Below are 18,630 nucleotides of genomic sequence, written 5' to 3'. Positions count from 1 at the left end.
CAGTTCTGCACTGCATCTAGATGTGCTTCATCTCCACTTTGCAATTCCTGGGACCTTTCCTACAATCGTTTATCCAATCGCTCATGTTCTTCAATGATAGTTTGATTCTTATTGTATATGTCCCAATACTTATCCATCCATGTCATCATATTGGTGAATCTCTTTTGTATCAACACTGATATGGTTTCACTCTTTGTTTTTCTTAATTGTACCTGCAGGTGATAATTTTCTTATTTCAATTTGCTAGCCTTGGTCTAAGGCTGTGAGCTTTCGCCCTGTATCAGTAATCTCTATGGCTCTTTTTGTTTTAACATTTCTTTCAACTGATCAATTTCTTTATTTAACTTGACAATTTCAAGTCTACTAGATTGACCTTTTTTAACCAAAAATTGAATTTGTGCTTTGTTCAATTTAGCAATATTCACCCCTAAATCAGTTGTCAGCATCAGGTCTGTTTCACCAACATTTAGGGTCATGATGTGTCCAAAGGCCTTTTATGTATCAATGACCATAGGCTTCTTATTTGGAGGGTATAGTGACCATATTAAAATAGAATATTTGTTAGGGTTGTACAGTGATCCAATGTATAATTGGGTCACACCCTCAAGAGACAATTTGTGTTTACCATCAATGTCGTGTAGAAAACTATCAAATACTAGAGCTGAATTCAGATCCCATCCTGGAAAGATTAACAAACCTGCATCTTTAAGTAGATTCCTTCCTTTGTCAGGAGTCACTAGGCTCAATTCTTGTGCTTCTTCATTCTCTAGGGTGGCTGACAATTGTTGTTCATTTGAGGTGTTTACCTCTCCAACACCCTCTCTGATTGCTTTACCTTTCACTCTATACAAGAAAGACATAAATTCAAGAGTCATTATAAAATTATCATCAAATACAAAATCATTGTAGGCCAATTACCTCGGGTCATCCTCCACAGAGATTCCTTCATCAGGATCCCTATCAGGTGACACCTGCTCTTCAATTAGTATCGTAGAGAATTGTTCAAATAAAATCTCTTCTAATAGCTCTTCTTCATCTGAGTATGATATTTCAATAGTTTGCTTTTCTCTATCTTTTTGTTCAATCTCCCTGTTATGATTGTCATTGGTCAGTTTGGCCTCCTTCTCATCCATATTCCTTATTAAATTGTCCCTTAAATATGGGATGTGCTCATAATCACCAAGTTTCTACTTGTTTTTTATAGAATGAATATATCCTTCTGGATCAAAGTTATTTCTTGGAGCACCCAACTTCATATTATAATGGAATAATTTGTTCCATACGAGCTCTTGTCCTTCTCTTCCATTCATAATGAATTCTCTAACACATAGGGTCTCAAGTAAAAAAGATTGTTTGTCATGGGAAGCTAGATGCATGTGATTTGATTCTCCCATCTGTCTTATGATCTCCAAATATGTTATCCTGTCAAGAACCATTACATTGGAGAAACAATACCAATCTTCCTAGTTGTGTTTGATACTATCAGGCCCTCCAAAACTTGCAGGCATTAAAAATCTCTTCACATCTTCTAAGAGTGCAAAGTTATAAGGGTGACCAAAAAATTTGTACATAGTTTTAACAAAGAAATCCTCAAAATAAATATAACCAGACCTAACAAATGTGTAGTCCCAGATTGAGGTCCATAGTTAAATTGGCAGAGGCTAGTTATCACCATCATATTTTCTTACCCTCATTTCCTTAGTCTAGAGCCCCAATCCTTGTATGTAAAATAGCACCATATGCATGAGTAAAGAATAATGTGCAAAGTGAATTTTGGAAGAGCCCCTCTAGATAGCAGAAAGTCCTACCCCAAGTTGCTTAGCTACAAACATAGAAAAATCAAATTCTCTGGCCTTTAGGGACTAAATGTCTACTGCAATGATCATGGATTCTATTATCATAAAATCCAGAGTGCTCAACCCTAGAACTTGACCAACTGAGCAGTATGTATAATTAAAATAGTCTTTAAACAAATTTACATGAAATGTCAGGCCCTCCCTTGTCTCTAATGGTGCCTTAGGATTAAGCAAATGAAAGGGCAATATCCATCCAACGTAAGTGGTATCTAATATGTGATACTCTTCAAGAAAATCCCCAAGGATAATGGGATGATCATAAACCTTGGGTAAATCAAAAACTTCTGAAATTGCCTCCCATGATATGAAGAAATAAGGATTTCCATCTCGGTCACATATCGCCCTCTTTTTTGGATGAAAGTTTTGTGCCAACAGCTTTAGTAGATCCACATTGACAAAGACATTGGGAACAACAAGTTTTCCCATGCTCAACTTCCATGGATTGCAGATTGGGTTAGGCTTCTCACGCCTGTGGTAATGAAATAGGAATAGCTCATAGCTTCTAATAGTTGTGTACACATCTCCCACTTTAGCATATTTATCTTCTAATTTCCACTTTGCAAACCTCTTAGGTTTGGGGGTGAAACTTGGCAATTGATCTAGCAGATCATGATTCAATTTCCTTTCTTCTACCCTAGTTTTTGGACTTGTTTCCATCATTTTCTATTTCTTCACCTTACCCTTGCTTGTCTCCCCTCTCTGCCTTTTTGCAAAACCACTAGGAGTTTCCATTTTACAAGCAATTAAATGTATTACTTTAAACAATCACAGAGAAATCAATCAAAGCACTTTCTTTCTTCCTTTGTATTTTCGGCCTGCTTCAATGTCTTCTTAATTCATCTACAATCCTAGTGCAAAAATCTCCTGGATGTGTTTCTCAGAGAATTTTGTTTGTGCAACAATAAATGTTTCAATCTATAAATCAATGAGCCATCATTTCAAAATTTGAATTATCTAATGACGTATGTCATCGGCTTAACTCTCCCTATCACTGCCTCTAAGTTTGGTGCCTTTCTAACAAATAATTTGTTGCGGATAAATATGGAGATATCAATAACTATTTCATTTTCACATCATTTCAGCCTAAGTTATACTGATAAGAATTTTTTATGACATCCATCGGTATTACTTCCACTATTGGCATATCCAAAGATTGTTTTCCGAACTTCACAAGTCATTCTGATAAGGGTCTCCTCATTTGTTCTCCTTTTATCACTATTGGTTTCTTAGTTTATAATTGTTAAATCGGGCTAGTTCTCCCGATAGTACTCTATTTGTAAATCATTGGGATAATTTCATCGATCGAAACACTATTGATGTGTTATCCCGACTTTGTAAGTTATCCTGAACTCCTCCTAGATAATGCATATCAACATTACTTTCATCATCGGCAAATCAAAAAAGTGTTATCCCGTCTTCACAAGTTATACCGATAGAGGTTTTGTCCTTGAATTCGCTATAAGTTTACACTATCTAGATAGCCTTTTACACCTACCCCAATCTTATATGTTATTTCGATAGGGTCTATATCATTACAACCTACCCCTAGATGTGTGTCGGGATAGCTATACTCTATTGGGATTACAAAATATTATTATTCCGCCTTTAGTGACTATTCTAATAGGTATCTCATCATTTGTGTTTGGTATAACTATGTCAATAGCCATGTTCAATATTGACTTATTAGATCAGGTTATCTATCCCGATATATACATAGAATGTTACTTAATAAGGGTTATTTTGTTGATCTTTCTTAGGTCTATCAGGGATTATTCTTATATGATTTTAGTTATAGTATGTGAGGTCTTGTATTGAGTTAAATAAAACTTTTGTAGCTTCAACCTTTCACTTATGTCAGATACAAAAGCTTAGTGATGACTGACATGCTAGGGGTATTAGGTATTGTTACTAGATTTTGGGGTATCAATAGTAGGAGAAAAAAATGAGGATGATGCCCCCTCTAGAGGGTGCTCGATAAAAAAATAACATGAGTGGTTTTTTGAAAATAAAAAAAAAGATAAAAGAGATAAGAGAAAAATGAGAAGATTTGAAAGAAAAAAAAGGTTGAAAAATAAATGAATCAAATGAGAAAAAGAGAAATGGGGTAAAAATTATCAAGGGGAAGAGTTGTGGCTAGATTTATATAAATCAGGATTGGGGAGTACACTCTATAAAATATTTTATATTTACTCTTAGCCTTAAGAGTTCATAGAGAAAATAAAGAAAAAGAGCTAAGGAATGCTGGCATATGATGAAGCAATGACAAAGTATGTTGTCATTGATGTCAATAAGTGCTCAAGCAGATACACCGCTATGCACCGGTATGAAGATTGGAAGTGGTTTTGGTCAACCGGGATGGAGTGGACCGGTGTCGGGGTTCACTAAGTGTAATTACCGATTGGTAGTCTTTGTTCAGCTTTGGGGTTTCCAGTATGGCCTGTGCAGTGCAACCGATGGTGTTTTTTAAATGTTAAGGATAAGGATCAGGATGCCACATCAGTTGTGTGTATGTGAAGGATTTCCTTGAGGATTTTGTGTGTGGAGATCAAATGCATTGAATTCCTACCTTGAGAATGCGTGATTTTCTGAGCGGTGTATGAAGAGTGCATGATGGGTTACCATTTTCCAGATGCGATGAAGATCGGATGATGCACAATGACTTGTGATCTATTTGAGATTGTTTCATTCTATGCAAAGTGTTTTGAACAATCAGGATTAGACAGCCTATAATTGTAAACCTATAATGTTTAGGGTTCAGGGTTTATGCTACCAACCTAATTGTTATCTATAAGGTCGATGATATTTGTTATTGTTGGTGTTGGCAAATGTTGTGTTTGTGTCTGCATGTTGAGATACTTGCCAAACCAGAGTGTGAAACATACAAAGTGTGATTGTAGAGGAGAGGAGTTGAATAAGATCTTCCTTAGCAAGTAGTGTTGTTATCAAATCAAAGCTTTACCTGTTGACTTCTAACCATTTCAATAGAAGGAAAATCCCTTGACCGGGTATCTTTAACAAGCTTGTTGTAAATCCTCTAACCAAGTGACTCAAGTTCATTGAGTTCTTTAAATCCTCTAGATAGGTAACCTTTAACAAGGTATATAGCCATCCCTTAACTAGGTGATCTTTAATAGGATCGGTTCCTAACAGAACCTTATTGTAAAGTCTTTAATTGAACTAGGCTCCTAATAGAGCGAACTTCAAAAGAGTTCAAAACAAGCTTGTGGGTATTCATCCCCACCATGGTTTCTTCCATTTGGGTTTCCACGTGAAAAATTAGTGTGTTATGAGTTATGCATTTTTCATGTCATGACTGAGTATTCTTTGTTTAGGTGATTATGTATACAGACCTAATAGTTATGGTATTACTGATACAACACATGCATGTGTATATTGGTGAAGTAGTTATCAAGTGTTGAATTATATTTGAAGTATTCAGTTTTACTGGTTTAGATGTCTGAAGTTTTACTGTGTTTAACTGGTATTGCCATGGTTAAGTTCAGTGATGAAGACAACCGGTTATCATTGTTTTAACGTGATAAGTTGTTGAGAAATTTTTATCTGTACTGATTCACCCCCGCCCTCTTAGTACCATAGGGTATTTATTGTTCATCATTATTCATCAAGGAACAATGAATAATGTACTATTTGATCATCATCAAGCAAAGTGATTGAGGCACTATAGGTGGCCAAAAAAAGTAGTATAACCTATATATGTGTTAAAATTTTGAGCTTTGGGTGCTTTTGAGGGTCACTAATGGAGTAGAAGAACTAGGAAAGTATGTGTACTAAACTATGAAATTCACTATTTAATAGGAGGGTGAAATGTATGTAAAGTATTTTAGTGTGTATGCCATGAAACATGTGCAAAGGGTAAACATGGGTAGTGTTGGTGTTCCCGACTAATTGTTTGATTGTCTCTATAAAGTAGTTATATTTGAAATTATTAAGACTCTTAGATTAGTTGTTAATGAAAATGAGGTTGTGGCTTGTTCTCCTTTGCACTTTAGGCTTTGGTAGACGTAGGGGGTATCCATTACTTAAATATCTAAAATATCAATCTCTACACACTGAGATATTGATTAGAGCATAATGTTCCCCCATTTATACTAAGAATTGAATTGATCCTACCTAATATTAGTTAAATCCTTAATATTTATCTTATTCAATACCTTGAGAACATGGAAAATTTTGAACACAAAAACAAAAAGTAAAATGTTTTTTTTTCTGATTTTAGGGTTTTAGAATCTATGTTTTGAATAAGAAGGTATCCTCGTCATGTACATCATCTTCTAGTTCTTCTATATCTTCTTCTTCCATGATATTATACTTTACCGGCCTTCCTCTAGGATCATGTCTAACAATAAATGACCAACCCATTTTATGTGGAACCTCTGAGTAAAATACCTGCTCACATTGGCTTGGAAGAACATAGGGCTCATTTCCAGCTCGCTCAAATGACCTTGTGACCATTGTAAATCCATTATCATGTTCAATAACAGTTCTGTCAGGATCATTTTTATTCAATCGTAGCCTATACCATTGGATGACAAAAAGAACTAATTTGAAGGACCCAAAGTCACACTCAAGTATATCATCCAAAATCCCATAGTATCAATTTTTTGAGACTTCAGGATGTATGTTGCTTCTAGATGAAACATTAGTCACCTAAAATACTATAGTTATCCTAGAATCACAAGTTTTCTTCGTGTCATCCAACTTTTTGATGTGAAATTTATGATCATTGCACCACATAGCCTTGTGGTGTTTCACCTACAATATGTCAAACATGTAAAAATTATTGCATCACCAGTTGATAAACATATTTATTCTTGGTCAAATTTATGCAAAAAACAACATATATATATACATCATTACAATTGAAAAAAAATTAAATAATATGGGTGATTAATATATTTATACATACCTGTTTATCTCTTAAACCATATGCCAAATCAATTTCCGTTGGTGTAACATTGCAATCTCCATTACCATGAGCTTCTTTAACCAATGAAGCCACACCTTCCCATGTTAATGCACAACCAAATTTTTGACATAGTTCAATCCATACTGTCATCCAATCAAGATTGTTTGCAACATACAAATGTAGAGCATCCCACTCTCGAGCATCTGTAAAAAAAATAACTAGAAATTTACAACTAATGTATATTGAAGATTAAGAATTAATTAACTACAATATATATAAAAACCAAATGTAAAATGTATTCAGATTAATGTCCATGAACATCCATTAATTACTTCTCACTTTCCTCAATCTACCTTTCCCCATCAGCTACTCCCCTTCGAATTTGGTAATGCAGTTGGGATCCCAAATGCTATCTACATGGATATTTGCCGCAAACTTAGGAAGATATTCAATAATGTACACCATAGTCTAGTATACCATATATCCCTCCACCATAGAACCCTCAGGATGTGTTCTTTGTCGAACCAAAAACTTCAAAAATTTCAAGTTCCTCTCAACCATCCACATTGACCTTGTGTGTATAGTTCCACATAATTCAATCTCCTCAACTTGGTGTATGAGGTAGTGTTCTTGTGCATTGAAAAATGTTGAAGGTAGACACTTTTTCATTTCACACATTAGATGAGGAATTTTTCTCTTTCAATATTTTATATCTTCTTTATGGATCTCTTTAGATGACAACCATCTACAAGCAATTCAAGATGCAAATATATTAACGAGAATTAACAAAATAATATACAATACATTACATAGCAAATAAAACAAATGGCAAACATAATATCTATACAACAAATTGAACAAATAACACTACTTACCTTGTGTATTTTCCAAGATCATATATATAACTATTGGCAATTGACACTCATTGGAATCATATGTTGTCATTGATGGCAACAAGATTCTATTGAAGGCATATACTGGCATTTGGAGGCATACACCAGTGGATACCGACATTAAGTATTCAAGGTCATCACTGGCACCGACACCAGCATCTAGCATTTCAGTGAAGCCGACATCAGTTTGGATTGGAAAGATTATATTGTAAAATTATTTTGTAATTATTGTATTGGGCGGATATTGTATATCTTTTGTATTGTAAGCCAACATAAGGCATATTATTTATAAGGGTATATAAGTCGGTCTATTAGGTCACTTTGAGGAAGAGACAATAGGACAATGTATATGACATGGTAGCAGAACTATGTGATGTGAAGGATATGTATGAAGGTCATTTTGTATGCAAATGTAATATCATGCTATGATCAGTAGATAGTTTGCAAATCATTCTTGGAGGAAGAGGAGATACAGGTAGAAGGTTTAGGGTTTATGAACCGGTACACAACAGAGCTTTAACCAAAACTCTTTTTGGCATTGCAAATGCATTTTGTGATTTCGCCAGTACTGTTTTATTTCAGCAGAAGCTTGTAGTCAGTGACTCTTTTGTGTTGAGTAGTGTGTTCTAGGCAGTGTTCCTTCTTGCATGTGCATGCCCCCATGTGTTGGTATTTTCATAATGTGTAGTTGTGATTGTCATTGATGGACACACACTTATTTGATGTATGAGTTATTCTCAACCAATAGTTGTTCCAACCAGTATTGTATGTCATTAAATGTATAGTCTTTGTTTGTAGAAGACTATCAGTGTTTTGCAGAAGATGCTTACCAATCAAAGAATGACCAAAGACCTCGAGCAGTATGAAGACCTCAAGTGGAATGAAGACCCTGAGTGACAGTTAATCTTTTTGATCGGAACACTATGTTCTAGTTTTCCAGTCTTCATTTGTTAACTGGTAATCAATATATTGTGTTAAACTGGTATAATTGTAAAGTGTGATGAGTTATCATCCACTGACACTTTGGTGGTGTTTTGGTGTCGTGTTACCAAATGTGTCTAGATACACTATACCTAGGAAATTGTAGTCTAATCTTATTGGACTGACATGAAATCAGGTTCCTATATGAGCACATCATGTCTAGGGTTTTAAAGTTGTTGATGTGTGCGAGTGTTGTGGAGAAGATTAGGTCTATGTGAGAAAAGGTGTCTCACGACAAAGATTGAGAGTGAAAAATATAGAAGATTGAAGTAATGCTAGAATGCATTAACAGAGAGTTGTCAAGGATCTAATCAAGCATTCTATGCTACTGTCTAGATCATTCACTTGTTGATTACTAATATCTTTGACAAGTTTGAAACCCTTAACTGGGTAGGCCCAGCCAAGCCTATTGTAAATCTTTTAACAAGGTGGTTCATAGTTGTGGATTTCAAATCCTCTAATAGGGTAGTCTTTAACAGGACTTATCTCCTAACAGAGATCTGGATTCCTAACAGGATCTTTTCTGGTGAACATTGTAGGGCCTTAACAAGTCTGACCTTAACCAGTCTGGTTACTATTCTGTAGATAGTTGACTTGTGAGTTTTACTCACTGTGGTTTTTCCCATTTGGGTTTCCACGTCAAAACATCTTGTGTTATGGTGATTGTGCTTCTGTGGGTGAAAGCTTTATTTTCTATTTGGCTTGTTTGTGTTTCAATCAGTTTATTATTTAATCTACTAAACTGGTTTGTAGTTAAACTGCTTAAGAGTTTGGTTCAATTTTTGGGTATACTAATTCACCCCCCTCTTAGTATTCATCAATTGGTATCAGAGCCAACCTTTCTATAAGTCTAACCACTTGGAAGGAGATATCAGGGAATACATCATGAGGGAACTCACTCACTGTCTTACTGAGTCTAAGAGAGCCTATGATGAACTCAAAATCAAGTATAAAGCCTCTTTAGCCAAGAGAAGAGAACTTGTTGAGCAATTGATGGAATTTATTGAAAATAGCTCTTCTAATGAAGCAAACATGGAAGCCCTAGTCAGAGAAGTGGAGAAACTAAATGAATCCAAACCTAAGGAGGGAGTTGGAAGGACTAACTATTAGGATGAGTCAGCAACTAGAAAATAGAAGAAAAATTGAAGATTTAGTGAAGGACAAGGAGCGTGAGATCTCTAAGTTGAAACAAGAGATTGGAACCATCACCGCTCATTTGCAAGAGGGTAATGAAGAGAAAGAAGAAATACAAGGAGACCTAAATGCTACTATCTCTTAGAATGAAACCCTGATGAAAACCAATGATGCTCTTTCCAAGGAACTTGCTGAATCAAAGGAGATACTTGCAAAGTTCAACCGGAGTGCTGCTAAGTTGGAAAAAAAGTTGGAATCGGTGAAGCCATCAAAGGATACCATTGGACTCGGTTTCTCTGGATATGAGGAAGGTGAGACCTCTGGAACCAAGAGTGATGCACCAAAGGAGCAATCGGAACCTAAGAACAACAGCAAGGGTAAAGGTAAGAAAAAGTTTAAACCTGTTTGCTTTAACTATCTTAAGGAAGGACATACTGCCAATGTATGTAGGAGAAAGGTTTACAATAACTTTCCTTACATGCAAAACAATGTGGCTCAAACTGGTAGATTTAATGATCACTGTTATGCATGCAACAAGTTTGGGCATAGAGATTTTGAGTGCAGGTCAGTTATGAACAACTCTGGAAGTTTTGTACCAAGATCTAAAGGAGTTGTCCCAGAACCTCCTATGAACCGGAACCCAAACCGGTACAAAACCTATGGCCATTGATAAAATGGTTATGGAGCGGAAAACAATTGGAGAGCAACCTATTTGATCTATTGTGATAGCGGTCACACTGGTGCAACATGTAGAAGGAAGAATGGAAATGTGAACATTAGACCATGGAGAACACCAGGAATGGTATGCTATCATTGCAATAAACCGGGACACACTGCTAGAGCATGCAGACTGAGAAAGAATCCATCGGGAGACATACCGATCAACCCAAAAGGGAAGATTGATGTTGAAACCATTCAGGCAGATATGGATAAAACTTGGAAAAATAAATCTGAAGAGAAGCCACAAGATGTACCAGTTTCCGCACCGAGTGTGTAGGCCCCTGAACTGGTAAACTGAGCTTCAAAAAGCTTAGCCGGAACATATCGGTAAAAAAAAAAAATTCAAACCCCCAGAATATATCAGTATTTGTTGCCTACCAATCGACAGAAGAAATGAAGCGGTAAAAGGTAAAATTAGGGTTTGATCCCTAATGGTGATGCATTTATTATAGTAGGTGGGAGAATTTTTAAAAGTGACTTTTGTCATCATTTTTACTTCCTATTTTCAAAGAAGAATTTTTTAGCTTGAGCAGCGCAACTAGAGCGATTCATCTTGTATTCGAAAGAATTCAAAAAGGAATCTTGCACAAGATTTTGCAGCCACTTCAAGCTATCAGTGTGGAAGCCAAAGTGGTAAAAAAACTTCTGAAGAAGTGTGTTGTGCTCGATATCAGAAAACCCTATTTCAGAGTGTAAAGGTATTTCTTGTTGAAACAATCTTGTCATTTGGAATCTTCTAGATATGGCTTCTACATCTAAAATCCCTTCTAGTTCTACTGAACCTGAGGAATTGCCCGAGTTTCTTAAAAAGAAGATGAAATATAATGCCCTATCTCAAATTCCCATCAGAGTCATTGTCAAAGGGGATGTTTCAGGATATATTGATTGCAAACTAGAAGACCTAGGGTCTCTAGTGATTCACTCCTAGCTGAGTCTATTCTGTGGAGACGATAAGAAGATTAAACCTGAATACAACATAATAGAGAAGAATAAATTACACAATGCAATATATTTTCTTGAAGAATTTATAGAAGAACACATCGGGATTATTCTAAGTAGGGTTCATGGTGATAAGATGTACCTTGAGTGAACCCATGATATTACACCAAAGGCAATTCATGACGTGACTAGTTTCTGCAATGTTGGGGAAGTCCCTGTTCTTCGCAAGATCACCAAAACCAAAATGATAGAGCTCACCGGTTCTATGAGCGACCAATGGGCAATGATAGTTAACACCATTAAAGATGAATTTGTGAAATATGCATGCATGGTAATTGGGTATAGAGTATTCTATGCTAGTAGAATGAATTTCGTTCCTAGAGTTGCGGTGCATGCCGCTTATAGGATGATCAAGGAGAATGTAGAATGTGACTTATGTACCTGCATGCAGAAACAACTCATGGAGGACCTGAAGTCCATCAAAGTGGACAAAACTCTGAGGTTTAAGTTTGGTCAATTGCTTGTCAGTTTATTTTTCTATTTTCAAGGATATTTTCTTGGGGTTGGTGATGTTCAATGGTCGAGTGACCTACCGGTTTCCAGACAAATAAAGGAGAGTATGCAAGTAGTGGGAACTACATATTCGGAGACTCTAAATAGGTATTTTGATGAGTTTAGACTAAAGATGAACCAGAGAATGAGAATATCTAGTGATTTAGTTAAAAAATATGAAGATGACATCTGTTTCACAATCAAAATAGATCACTGCATAATGGAAGTGGTTGAGCCCAGAGAAGATGAAGTTGAGCCTGTGTGCTATGAAGTGGTAAATGATATACTGACAAGGTATGCCTCTACCCTACTTGCTTCACCACTGGATCCCAACATGAAGAGGACCGATACTTACTTAGAATGGGTCAAACCTATTGAGGTACCAAAGTAGAAAAAGAGTAAAGTAGTGCCATCAACACCAACACCAGTTACATCTGCTACCAACCCTAAAGTGACCAAGAGGTCACTAGCTAAAGAGAAACCGGAGGCTATTCCACCAAAGGTATTCAAAAGGAAGGGGAAAACCAGGAATAACTCACCAGATTCAAAAGGAATTGAACCAAAGGTAGAAATGAAGAAGACAAGGCAATCAAGCAAGAAGATGAAGTCAATCGGTATTGTACCAACAACCTCTACACTGGTAAATATATATATTTCCTCTTACAAGCCTATGACACATTGTTAAAGGACCATAAAGAATATTAGAAGGAAAGTTTTTGATGATTTAAAATAATATTTTGATGATTTCAATGATAGTGAAAATGAGGATGTTGAACAAGAACTTATTAAATATTTATGTGTTAATGATTGGTCACCTTCTGATATTAAGTCAGTTACTTCTAAATCTTTGTATGATTCTTTGGACAATAAATGGTGCATTGCCATTGAAAAGGAACAAGACATCGGGGAGAAATTTTTGCTCAATATTATCCAGATGCCTCAAATTCAGAATTGTTTGAGATTATTGATAAGTACAAAGGCATATTCTTCATGAGAAGAAGAAGACTTCAGCTACTCGGTGGCAAAACTTTTGAAGTGGAAAAAGACACCCATTTGCAGGTTAACGCAACTGTCAAAATGCAAAAAGTATCCGAAGCTAATCGACTAGCTGAGCAAGAGCCTGACCTATCCACAACCAAACCAGATGAAGTATTTGATAGTCTGGGTGAAAGAATTGCAAAACAAAATGACCCCATTGATGTTGTTGCACTAGATATTGAGGACACCACTCTAGATAAGGAGAAAGTTGAAAAGGAGAGGATAAAGAAAGAAAAGGATGAGAAAGAGGAGAAAGAGAAATAGGAAAAAGAGAAAGTGGAGAAAGAAAAACAAGAGAAAGAGAAAGCGGAGAAATTGAAGAAGAAGGAAGAGGATAAAAAGAAGGAAGAACAGAAGAAGAGGAAGGAAGTAGAGAAGAAAAAGGAAGAAGAGAAAAAGAGAGAAGAAGAGTGAAAGAAAGAAGATGAGAAGAGGAGAGTGGAAGAGGAGAAAGAGAAGGCCGCCAAGGTATCCTAGGAAAAAGAAGAAGAGGAGAAGAAAAGACAAGAAGAGATCAAGGCAAAGGAAGGAGGACAGACTCCTAAGGCAACCAGAGATCAAGCCAAGCAGGTTGATCCCATCGGTCCCACCGATTTGACTCTTACCTATCTAACTCAATTAGTTGATGAGACTGAGCTACTATGGAGTATTCAACTAGCATAGGAGAGATTAGAAGAACTGAGGAAAAAGAAAGAACAAGATGTCATTCAATTTGTTGTTGACACCCTTTCCAATCTAATCCCCGATACTAACCTCCCCAGTTCCAATTCTTCGCTAGCCAAGCTCAAACTTCTTTGCACAGTAGTGGATGATCAGGTACAATGTTTGGAAGATGTTACCTAGGCCACTGCAAGGAAAAACCATGAAAAGGCACTCAAAGTTGCCTTAGTAAAAAAAATGGATGAAGATAGGATAAAACAGCTTAAGCAAAAGGATGATATAAGTTCAGCTATGGGTGAAGGTAACCTACTCTTGAGCAAAATCTACCAACCTCACCTATTTTGTGAAGATGCTCTGAAATAGAAGACTCAAATCCTATCAGAGTTACAAAAGTATATTGGAAAATTCAAATTGCCCTATGATCTATTTACAGTATATGGATAGATTGTTCATACTCACCAGCATCAGGTTTCAAAATTTGACTCAAAGATCTGCACTCAAACTCAAGATTTGCAAGAGCTCCAGTTGCTTCTATTACCAAAATTGCAGGTTCTTCAGAACTGCTTCCTGAACTTGGAAGCTATTACTGTAACATAGAAGATGAGCACCATCGATGCAATGGAAGAATTAGCCTTCCAGATGAAGACTGAGAGTGAAATTGCTGCCTCACTTCTTGAGTCATGGTCTTTAGACATGAAGAATTTTATGCAAAAATTTAAATCTCTTTTTGAGAAGTTTTACTCTTTATTGTCATGAACATATACTCTATTTTTATATTATGCAAAAAGGGAATATTTTGCATTACTTTATCATTGTTGACAAAGGGGGAGTAGTGTATATTAAAATTTTGGGGAGTAGTATTAAAAATTTCATGCACATACTTGTAATTTTTGCAAAGGGAATAGTGTATATGCTTAGGGGGAGTAATTTTGATTATGGCATTTGTTTTTGTTTTGTAAGCACTTAGATGTCAAAATTTTCCTAAGTGTTGCCATCAATGCCAAAGGGGGAGATTGTTGGTATTTTGATGATGTGTAGTTGTGATTGTCATTGATGGAGACACACTTATTTGATGTATGAGTTATTCTCAACCGGTAGTTGTTCCAACCGGTATTGTATGTCATTAAATGTATAGTCTTTGTTTGTAGAAGACTATCGGTGTTTTGCAAAAGATGCTTACTAGTCACAGCATGACTGAAGACCTCAAGTGGTATGAAGACCTCAAGCGGAATTAAGACCCTGAGCAGCAATTGATCTTTTCGATCACAACACTATGTTCCAGTTTTCTAGTCTTCATTTGTTAACTGGTAATTGGTCTATTGTGTTAAACTAGTATAATTGTAAAGTGTGATGAGTTATCATCCACCGATACTTTTGCGGTGTTTTTGTGTCGTGTTACCAAATGTGTCTAGATGCACTGTACCTAGGAAATTTTAGTCTAATCTTATTGGACCGACATGAAATCAGGTTCCTATATGAGGACATCATGTCTAGGGTTTTAAGGTTGTTGATGTGTGTGAGTGTTGGAGAGAAGATTAGGTCTATGCAAGAAAAGGTATCTCATGATAGAGATTGAGAGTGCAAAATATAGAAGACTAAAGTAATGTTGGAATACATTAATAGAGAGTTGTCAAGGATCTAATCAAGCATTATGTGCTACTGTCTAGATCATTCACTTGTTGATTACTAATATCTTCGACAAGTTTGAAACCCTTAACCGAGTAGGCACAGCCAAGCCTATTGTAAATCCTCTAACAAGGTGGTTAACAATTATGGATTTGAAATCCTCTGGTAGGGTAGTCTTTAACAAGACTTATCTCCTAATAAAGATTTCAATTCCTAACAGGATCTATTCTGGCGAAGAACATGGTAAGGCCTTAACCGGTCTAACCTTAACTGGTCTGGTTACTATTCTGCAAATAGTTGACTTGTGAGTTTTACTCACTGTGGTTTTTCCCATTTGGGTTTCCATGTCAAAACATCTTGTGTTATGGTGATTGTGCTTCTGTGGGTGAATGGTTTATTTGTTATTTGGCTTGTTTGTGTTTTAATCGGTTTATTGTTTAATCTGCTACACCAGTCTGTAGTTAAACTGTTTAAGAGTTTGGTTAAGTTTTTGGGTATACTAATTCACCCCCCCTCTTAGTATTCATCACCATGCTATGTAATATATTTCATATGGCTAGTAAATTGATATTGTGGGTCACAAATCCCATTGTGGTTTTTCCTCTTTGAGGTTTTCCACATATAAATTCAGTGTGTTATGGTGTTCATTCATGTGGCTGGTTTATTTACTTCATGTTATATGTTTTTTCATTTACTAGTCTATATGTGTATGTTATTAAAGTTTAAAATCTTATGCTACTAGTAGAACACTAATTCACCCCCCCTCTTAGTGTTCTTATGTTCATTGTATTCCAAAAATTGGTATCAGAGCTTGGTACCTTGGAGGAAGTTTAACAGCTTGAGGAAGATCCTGAAACTAAAATCATTGAACATGGCTATAGAGAAGCAACTTGAGATGGCACTTGAGGACTATGATGCGGAAAGGATGAAGAACTTGAAACTGCAAGATGAATTGAATCCTACTAATGAATTCATTCTTATTCTGCAAGAAAGGTTATCATTAGCTCAAGCTAAGAGAAAGGAACTTTTGCAAAACCAGGATGATAAAGAGAAAAATGCACTTAAGGAACAATGTCAGAAGTTGATTCAAGCTATCGTGCTCATGAAGAATGAAATACAAGACCTGACTATGAGGTGATCAAAAGATATTGAGGACAGAAAGAAGGAAGAAAATATTACTATATCTCTGAAAAACAAATTTGATGAATGTGGCAGATTGACTCATGAGAATAATTTGTTGAGAACTGATTTGGTACACTCCTAGAATAATGAGCAAGATATTGAAAGACAAATAACTACTCTAAGAGATGATCTGACTACTGCAAGTGAGTATAAAGAAAAATTTAGGATTAGAGCTGCATAGTTGGATGATTTATTGAAAAGACAAAGGTAGAGTGAAGATTCTAGAGGACTTGGATTTGTACAAGGTGAAAGCTCTGGTACTACAAATGAAGATCACACAACCAGTATGCAAAACTCATCAGACCAGAGGAAACTAGTAAGGCAATCTAATGCTTACAAATTCAATAATAGATGTTTTATTTGTAATAAATTTGGGCATATGGCTACACATTGTAGAAATAGAGCAAATCAAAAATACAATTCAGTTCCCGATCAATGCACAAATTGCAAGAAATATGGTCATCAGTTAGAAGATTGCAAAATGAATGTCAAATGTCATGCATGTGGAAAGTGTGGTCATTTGGCTAATCAATGTAGGTCAAGGAATGACACTAGATATGTCAAAGAAATTCAAAAGAACAATGTTACATGTTATGCATGCAACAAAATAGGTCATATTGCTAAGTACTGTAGAAGCAAGACTGCATCGGTTAGCAATGATAAAGAAAATGAGAAAGGAAAGAAGAAGGTAGATGAAATACAACAAGATCACACCAAGAGATGGGTTATAAAATCTGAAGAACCAAGTGGAGATGCAATTACATAGGTAACTACACCTGTAACTCCATCGGTAGACTAGAGCATTCCTACATGCAGGAAATTCAACTAGTAACTAAGGCATATGCCTTAGGGGTTGGAAAATTCATTGCAAATCTTGCATATTTCCTGAAAGAGATCTGGAAGAGATATAGAGAGTGGTATTAATCATTGATGGAAGTTTATCCGGCATGAAACTATGAAACTAACATCCAGTAGGGCACATCGCTAAGTATTTATGATAGTGATGAATTAGGGTTTACTCACTGATAAAAAGGGAAAATGAACTCATTTTCACTCACCCATCACTTGAGAAAACTAAAGCAAAGCAAAGTCGAATCATAGGTGATCAAGAGTGAGCAAAGGCATTCCAAAGAATTTCCAGTAGTCATCTGAGAAGTAATCAAAACCCTTCAACCAACAACTATTATCTAGGTATTTCTTTAAAATGGCATCCAGATCATCATCTACTCCTACTTTCATTGTGAATCCCACTGTTGTTGAGGTCAAGGATAGGCTTAGGCCTATTTTCAAGGAAGTTCCCCAAATTGCTATGAAGGAAGATTCTACTGCTGTGTTTTTGAGGGTTCCTGATGGCGTGGTCTATGTGGAAGATGTTAGGGCCTATATTCACTACACCTTGGAGGATTTAGGCACTGAGTAAATCAAGGGGATGTATCAATCTATGATACTAGACAGCTCCAGTACAATCAAACTGAAATATCAAATCATTGAGGATCTAGGGTTAACCAAAATCCTGTATATTCTGAAATTCAAGGATGAAGTGATCATATATGTTCTGAGTAGGGTCCATAATGAATTCATCTGGCTAGACCAGCCCCACATGATTACCAAAGAGTCTATTCAAGCGGTCACTGGCTTATCTAAAACTGGATAGGAACCAAGAAAGAATATCTCCACCACTGCAGTTGAGAAGCTCACCAGCGCAACCCATGATGGAAGATCTATGAGGGTCAGCACCATCAAAGACACTGATGTGAAATTTGCCAGCATGATAATCGGCTATAAGGTAACTCAATCAAGTTGATTGAACTTTGTTGCGAGTTCTTCCATCCATGCTTCTTATCAAATGATAAAGAATAATGAAAAGTATGATTTTTGTGAATGGTTTAGGAGTGAGTTAATGATTAATCTTGGCAAGATCAAAGGGGTTAAGAAAGGAACTTTCATGTTTGGCAATCTTATTGTCTTCTTGATGATATACTTCATGAATGAGCTACTGGGTTTAGGAAAGAAGCGTTGGGCTCATGACATACCAATAGGTATGCAGATCAAAGAAGCAATCATCGGCCTTGGTAGTAACGGGGATGAGAAGCTATGGGGCTACTTAAAAAAAAATTAGGAA

This window comes from Cryptomeria japonica, chromosome 6 (genome assembly GCF_030272615.1).
Source record: "Cryptomeria japonica chromosome 6, Sugi_1.0, whole genome shotgun sequence".
Classification (NCBI taxonomy): Eukaryota; Viridiplantae; Streptophyta; class Pinopsida; order Cupressales; family Cupressaceae; genus Cryptomeria; species Cryptomeria japonica.
The sequence above is the reverse complement of the archived record's forward strand: the minus strand, read 5'-3'. Positions refer to the sequence as shown.